This window comes from Gastrolobium bilobum, unplaced genomic scaffold (genome assembly GCF_033153095.1).
Source record: "Gastrolobium bilobum isolate Gb01-03AN ecotype WA unplaced genomic scaffold, APGP_CSIRO_Gbil_v1 utg7996, whole genome shotgun sequence".
In the NCBI taxonomy this organism is placed as follows: domain Eukaryota; kingdom Viridiplantae; phylum Streptophyta; class Magnoliopsida; order Fabales; family Fabaceae; genus Gastrolobium; species Gastrolobium bilobum.
In genome coordinates, this window is record NW_026895589.1 from 157,501 (window position 1) to 165,971 (window position 8,471).

Sequence of the window (8,471 nt, forward strand, 5' to 3'; positions counted from 1 at the left end):
TCTTTAATCTTCCGTATTTTTTGATAAAACAAAAAAATGAGAAATTTTATAAGATTGAATAAAAAAATTCAATTAATCATTGGATATTGATGGAATTGCTATGCTTAGTGTGCGACTCGTTGGTTTTTTTTAGATTGCTTTAAATTCAAAAAAACCAATCTATAATATGAATTTAATTAATAAAGAACTAATAACTAACTCATCGCTTTTCTTTATCTGGATCTCAAGAACTAGTAAAAATATAAAATATAAATAAATATTTGATATATTAGTGGATATAATTATAATGAAATGTTTTTTCCATCCACACCCCTTCTTAACGCTCTTAGAAAATAACTAAGTATACCTATTCTACCCTTTTTAGAAGAAGAAAATAAAGTGATAAAAAAATTAAAATGAAATGTTATGAAAACTTAGAATACTTAATATAAGACTAAAATAAAAAATAGTAAAAAAAATTAAATGTGTCAAAATAAAAAAAGAAAATAGAAGGGAAAAAAATCAAGTATATTAAAAATCACAACAGTGACATAATAGACTAAAATTAAAAAAATGAAAATAGTCCAAATAAAAAATATACCGAAGACAAAAAACTAGAAGAAAAAATTAAGATAAAAAAGAAATAGAATAAAAAGAAATCACTTATGAGTTTCCAATATATGTAGTTTTATTTTTTCTTTTCTTTTTTATTTACATATGTTTGGTCCTTTTTTTTCACTTTTTGATCTACTTTATTGTGATTATCTCCTTGATTTTTTTTTAACCTTATGTCATCTCATCTACTAATAATTTTCATAAAAAAAAATTAGAAAAAAAGAGAAAGAATAAATAGAGATATAAAAAAGATCAAACATATCTAAATCAAAAGAATAAATAGACCAAAGACAAAAAAAAATAGAAAAAATAAAAGCAAATATATTAGAAATTCATAACTGTGATTTCTTTTTGATCTATTTCTTTTTTATTTTATTTTTTATCATAATTTTTTCTTCTATTTTTTTGTCTTCAATCTTTTTTTTTAATTTTGATTTTTTAATATTAGTCTTTTATGTCACTGTTTTGATTTTTAATATATTTGATCTTATTTTTTTGTTCTTGTTTTATTTTTTATACATTTATTTATTTTATTTAGACACAACACATTTGATTTTTTTTTTGTTATTTCTTATTTTAGTCTTTTATTAAGTGTTATAAGTTTTCATAACCTTTGGTCTTATTTTACTTTTTCTTTATTACTTTATTTTCTTCTTCTAAGAAGGATAGAATATGTATACTAAATTAGTTTTTTAACAGTGTTAAGAAGTGGTGTGGATAAAAAAATCATAGGAAATCAAGTGATTAAAAGGAAACCACAGGGGTGAAAGTGATTAAAAACAATATCTTAGAAAGGTTTTTGAACTTTTCCCTTTATTATGTACAAATAACATAACTCATTCGATATAGGTTAAAATATGCTAACGTTATGTACCAAAAAATATATATATATATGCTAACGTTCTTCTTCGTCCATGTAAATTCATATTTTTTTTATGGGTTTCAATTTTCTTATGTAATACGAGAAAATTTCTTATGCTATAGACACATCTTGCATGGATCCTACATTAATTAAAAAAAAACTAAATAAAATGATGCACGAAAATCAAAGGGTCATTGATAGGATAAAAAAAATTCTCCTACGGCATAAGAAAATATTTTTCATTTTTTATAGGTCTTAAAATAAATATTACCTATATAGTACACACAAAAAATTACATAATCAGTTTTTCAGTTGAGAATACTTTTCAAATTGACGCTAAATCTTAATTTTAATTATTAAGTAAACTCTTTATTTTTTCCTTCTCTACTAAAAGGGTCCCTTTTTTTCTCATGTTGATCCAAAAAAAAAAAACTCGTACTCCGAAAAGTACATAATTATAATATTAAAATTGTTTTTTTCTCTTCATGTCAGCAGACAACTTGTAAAAAGAGAAAAAAAAAGTTATAATCGGTGGTAGAAAAAGATTTTTTTGCAAGAACGTAAGAAGTAGATTTCTCATTAAAATTTTTAAGGGGAATACTACACTCTCATTTTTACATGAGAGTAGTTCTCTCATATTACGTAGAGAAGCCACGTAGGGCCACCATTAAAGGATAAAAAAGAAAAAAGAAAAAAAAGTGATGAAATTTTTGAAGTGAAATAACATGATATAATTACCTCATGTAAAATAAGAATAGTATTTCCTAAATTTTAATATGTATGTAAACTACGTTTTCTCAATAAAAGGGGAGCCCAAAACCCTTTGCAAAGGGTATATCCATCAATGGGTTAAATGACAAACCATAATAAGTGAGCCGACACTACATCTCAACCCAAAACCTTAAGGCTGCAGGTTTATGAGTCTTTCACACTTATATGGTCATCACTTGGTCTATGTCTAGTCTATGTGGTACTTCTTTATAACTCATACTTGGTTATTTCCAACAATTTATACCATTATTATTATTTTTTATTTCTTAATAACTATTGTAATCTGTTAGTTCCAATCAGGGTTCATTGCAATTAATTAACAGTGTTGGGCACAAATTGTGGTAGCGTTAAGGTCACACACGGTAGTAATATTGCAGATTGAATTTCCTTGAGATATCTGAATAAACCAAATTGTGGGACATATATATGAGGACATAAGACAAAAAATAAAAGAAACCAAAACAGCCTAATCCCCCATAAAGTGGACACCCATTGCATCTGATAGGACCAATTTTATGACAGGACAGGACTCCAAAGCACACCAACCTTGACCACTTTGGGTTTGAGGCACATTTTTTGGCCATGTGGTCAGCACAGAAGTTCCCCTGTCTTTGGGTATGATCCAAAGGCACCTCCAAATCCATAGAAAGAAGTGGCTTAACATCCAGCATTAATTGTGCAGCCATAAAAATTGAAGGCATTCATTTCAGTATGAACAAGCCTCGTAGCTTCCTAAGAATCCAATTCACAGACAATAAGAGTCAATTGAATTGATTGTGTAAATATTCAACTCAAAAATTTAAGTTGGTGGGAGAGGCTATTTTAATAGTTGTATATATTTTTTTAGTACGTCCTCTCATATGAGAGTTCACTAGACTTGAAGGGTGGACAATTATGTTGCACTGACAGTACTGACGCGGGACACGAGATACAACACGACACGACACGCAGACATATTAATTCTAAAAAATATCATATTTTGACACGTTACGATACGTTTTGATATTAAATAATATTTTTAATATATATAATATAATTAATATTTAATACATATAACAACTCATAATAAGTCATATAATTAATCAAATATTCAAATTTCATAACATAAATATAAAGCAAATATAATTTTCCATACCTTGTTAAATTTTCATGTCAAATTCCATAACAGAAAAAATATTAATTTATAAATTATTTTTTCATGTTTAGTTAATAAAATAAAATATAGACTTAAAAAAAGAAGAAAAAACGTGTTAGATGCGTGTCGAAAAAAGTTGATCGCCTGTCAGAATGTGTCGGAGTGTTAACAGCATAACCCAAAATGTTGACTGTATGTCGGAATGTGTCAGCGTGTCGGTATCCGGCACGTGTCCGACACATATTTTTTAAAAAATTTGCATCTCGGTGCTTTGTTGGTGGACAATGCACAGGCTCGGCTCACCTATCTATGCTAAGAAATTTCACAAGAAAAAGTGAGGAGCAGTAAAGATCAAACCCGGCACACGAGACTCTGATACCATGTAAAGAAACAAGAGATGAAAAGAATATTGAAATAAATCCATGTGAGGATGCGTATTAGAGATATATAAAATCATTAATAAAGTATATAAAATAATTAATGTAGCTTCACCCACCAGCTTGATGAAGCTACAGTAATGATTTTATATGCTTCTCTAACATTGATTATAATTTAGGGAACGTATTTCATCATAGAATTCACCCTTTCATTAAAGCTCCAAACTCAAGAATTAAGGCTTATAGGTTCGTAAGAAAATGAAAGGGATGGGTGTGAATTCTTAAGGCTTATAGGTTCCCTTTTATATAAATAATTGTCCCGATTCTCTCACCAATGATTCCATCCGTGGGCTCTCATTTAATATTAAACATTCTTAGGATGAATTCTACTGATCAGTGTCAAATATACTATGCTTTTAATATCAAATATAGTGAAAATAATAATTAATATAATTAAAATTATAGTGTTAATTAATAAATCTAAAAGATATTAAGATTCTAACAACTAGAAAAGATTCTGATATCTTTTCATACTGTTTCAGGTTGTTTCATACTAGAATAACAAATTACTAACCTGATAAGGATGAGTTGGGATCAGTTGCAAAAGATAGTGATCAAGAAAAATATAGAATTAATCCTCAGCAAGCTGGCCCAAAATTAAAGACCCAGTTTCAAGTCTTTAAATAGAACGGGACGAAGCCTTTGGAAAAAATTCGAAAGACGGAGGACAGCAGAGCTCATGATGGCTACGACTTTGGAATGGGAAAAACTCTGTTCCGGACTTGAGGAGCGGAGAAACGGTCAAAACTTCACCGTGGAGACCGGGTTTTACATTTCTTTTATAATTATAGTTTCTTTCCATCTCTTTCTTTAGTTTTCTTGAATATGTTAGGCTAGTTTTCTTTAAGTAGTTAGGACGAGACGGAACCAATGGGTTCTTAAACGTTGTTTGCCTTTCTTATGATTTTTATTCTTGATTTTAAGTTATGCAATTAATCTGTTCTTATTGATTAGCTTTATTTATGAACTGATCACTCGTAGATAAACATATGAGTCATGCATGACAATATAGATGTTGGTGTATGATTCTGATTGGTTGATTGTTGAAATTTGTATGATCTAGGGATAGACTTATGAATTTTATAAAGTTATGATTCTTGCGTTAATGCTTAATTTATAAAAAAGTACTAAGGGATTAGGCATTTGAGTGGAGTAAATTAAGGATTGGATTACCAAGGGATTGGAATTTAATCAAATATAGAAAAAAAATGTTAATAACTGAATCTTGAATGTAATTATAAGAATAGGTAGACTCGTTAGGAAAACATTGGAGAAGTCGAGTCTTAACTACGTCTTTTATTAAAACTTAAAACCAATTTTCTAGCATTATTAATTCTGAATTTAATTTCTTAAGTATTGAAAACTAAAAACAAGTAGTTTAAAATTGTTTTAAATTAAATTAAAATATTCTCAAGAAAACTTTTCACGATCGATCCAACTTTAATTGAATAGATAAATTAGTGATTGGTCATCAGTTCTCGTGAGATCGATAATTTTATCTTATCACTTTATTACTTGTACGACCGATGCACTTGTCGAAGTTCGCAACACCTACCAAGAAAATTTTGGCGAGGGGATCCTCCAATGCAATCTTGGAGTCAGAAAATTTGATGAGAGGGGAAGAAATTCAAAATTTACACTAGCTAGGCAAGACAACAAAGGAGCGGATCAATATATAATTAGATTTGAAGAAGTTTCTAAATTTCATTTGTACATAAGGAATAATAAGGATGAAGGAAGGCGAATTTATATTACATTATCATTCTTTTAAGTCTAAATATAGTATAAAACAAAGATTTGATGAACTTGGGGAGGCGATCACCTCTCCTTGACTTACTTTCTTGTAAATATTTTTTGTTTATCTCTCGCTTTATTGACAATGAGTAGATAAGGCCCAACTAAAATTTATGGAGAGAAAAATGGATACAATTTTTTTTATTTTTTCACCGGTTATTCAATTAATTGGTTTTGAGTCGGGTAGGACATAAAAAATTTATATGACTAGATCATGTGAAATTTTAATGTGGGAGGATTCATTCCCAAGATTTTGTGATTTCTCTATAACATTATGTGCTTGTTTTTTATTATGATATTTTCTAATTTATGCTATTAGAGAAAATTTGATGAGATGAAAATAATTTCATGAGATAACCTCTTGACAAGATTAACCATATATATACATTTTTTAATATATTCAAAAGAAATAAAGTTTTGGAGAACAGTTTATTAGTTTTTGAAAATGAATTAAACAAGTTCACATTAACCGACAAAAAAATTATTCATTTGTTATCTTATGATAGAGAAAAATGAATTTATATGTAAGTTTGTGGAAATTACGAGAGTTCACTTACACCACGCATCCATTTGTACACACAATGGATTACTATTAGAAAACTCTTAAATTAACATGGAATTGAATGACGAAAAATGTTGCTATGTGTTCGGTCCTGGATAGACCGTTTTGCTATACCGTAAGGTATGCGCTCAGAGATAGTGTATATCAAATGTATACTAGGCTTATAGCCGAGGTCCCAATCACTGCGCACAAGCAATAGGCTTATAGCCAAGGGGTGGGTGTGTGCACAGTGTGGGCAGAAGTAATAAATGAGTTCTGAATGTTTACCTGGGGTCCTTAGGCTCTTATTTATAGGATTACCTTCCTAGGATTGTGCCTTTTGAGATCCCCCAACTATAGTAGGATTCCACCTCTATCTGTTGGGATGTGATCCTTATCTTATATCCTTTGACTGTTTGGAGTTGTTGAGATATTACTGATTCCATATCTTACCAGACATTCTAGTAGGTAGTTGGGATATGACATGCATATCCATAACAGTTGCCCCCCCAGCTCGGTATTCCGAGGTTCGGGATGCCGAGGTTCCATTGCGTCACCATGGATTCGATTAATCCGAGTCTATTCTTCGAATTTGGATTTCCGAGATTTTGATGTCGACACTTTAATCTGGTCAAGTTGTCAAGATTACGCTCACTACACTTCCATGACGTTTGCACTTGAAGTCGGATTTGATCATGTCGGATATTGCCTAAATTCTTTGCACTTATCTTTCTTCGTGCTAACCGAGTTGTCGCATCGGGACATGAAACTCAAGCGCTATTTGATCACGGAACTCGGGGCTGGGCCTTATCCTGACCATTCGCATCTGACCCTTCGCATCATGTCTGCTGTGACGGTTATGGCAATCCACGTGTTTTGCGCTCATTGGTAATTCGTGCATTGTGCAGAGCGTACTGCTTTAACTTTGTGCAGGTTATGATGGGGTGCATTTAATGCTTCCAGGGTAAATTCCCCTTTTTACCCCCCCCTTCCTCACATAACCGTTTGAAGAGAAGACCCTTCGCCTTAGCGCCCAAGTCATTCGTCGTCCCTTTAAATACCATTTTCTCAACGGGTTCCAGACTTTACAGTTTTTCCTGTGGTAAATTCTCGTGGAGCTCCCCTTGCATCCAGTGAAGGTTTCTGTTCATTGAGTCTAGTTCTCACCATCTTTGCTCCTAAGTTCAGGTACCTTTCTGTTTATTTTGCTTTTCCCCGTTGTTCTATTTTTCGGTTTGGTTAGGTTGCACTGTGAGGTTTTTTTTTTGTCTCATCTAAAACCGAAGGTGAGGTTTGTACTTTCCTCTTTGGGGTGTTGAGGGTTCATAATGAGTGCCCCTAGTTCTTCCTCTGGTCCGGCATCCCAGCCAGGTGGCATGGGGGAGGAAGAGGCGGTGAGCCATTTACCTCGCTCTGTCCAGTACTGCTTCTTCGGTAGAGAATACACCGAGGAGGAGAAGCTTCAACAGCTTCTCCGTGGTCCTCGTGGGGGCCTTCGTGGTTCTCGCGGAGGCCGAGGTAGGAGGGGAACAAGCCGACCTAGAAGGGGTCGTCAGTCACGGCTTGATTTTGGCCTGAGCAATCCTTCCTCAATGAATCCCTCAGCTCCTAGACTGAGCTCCTTTCCTGAACCAGTTCCGCTGTCCATTATTCTGCCATCCTCTGGGGTGGCTTCTGGTACGATGTCCGTTTTGGATCGGATTCCTCCTCTTGACTTGAGCGCTAGCTCATTCAGCCTCTCTTCGTCCGAGCTTGGAATTCCTAAGTCGGTCACCCCTTCCTCCTTAAAAGACTCTGCATCAAGTCGGGTTTCGTTAATCGACCTTGTCAGTAGTTCGGATAGCTCTGTTCCTCTCTCTTGGAGTTCGTCTTCGCCTCGTTCCGAGGCTGGTAGTCCCAGGTCGGACTCGGCTGACATGTGTACTGATCTTTGTCCTTCATATTCCAGGAATATCATCATGGACGGGTCGGACGCTCAATATTGGGTCCTTCTTGAAGTTCTCCAAAGACGGTCCACAATGTCTCCTTCCGAGGTGGCCCAACTCCCTGTGGGAGACCCCACCGGGGTTGATCTTCTTCCGCCTGGCGACTTTCCTGTGTGTTCAGGTCCTATACTAGATGAGCCTCATTTCTTCTACTTTTACCGAGATCTTGTTACCAAACTAGGTATCTGGCTCCCTTTTACCGACTTTCAAATGTCAGTTCTTCGACGTCTTAGGGTTGCACCCTCGCAACTCCACCCAAATTCATGGGCTTTCGTTCGGGGTTTTGAGCAGGTGTGTGCCTACTTGTGCCTCCCCTGCACCGTTGCTCTTTTCCTCTTCTTCTTTAATGTAT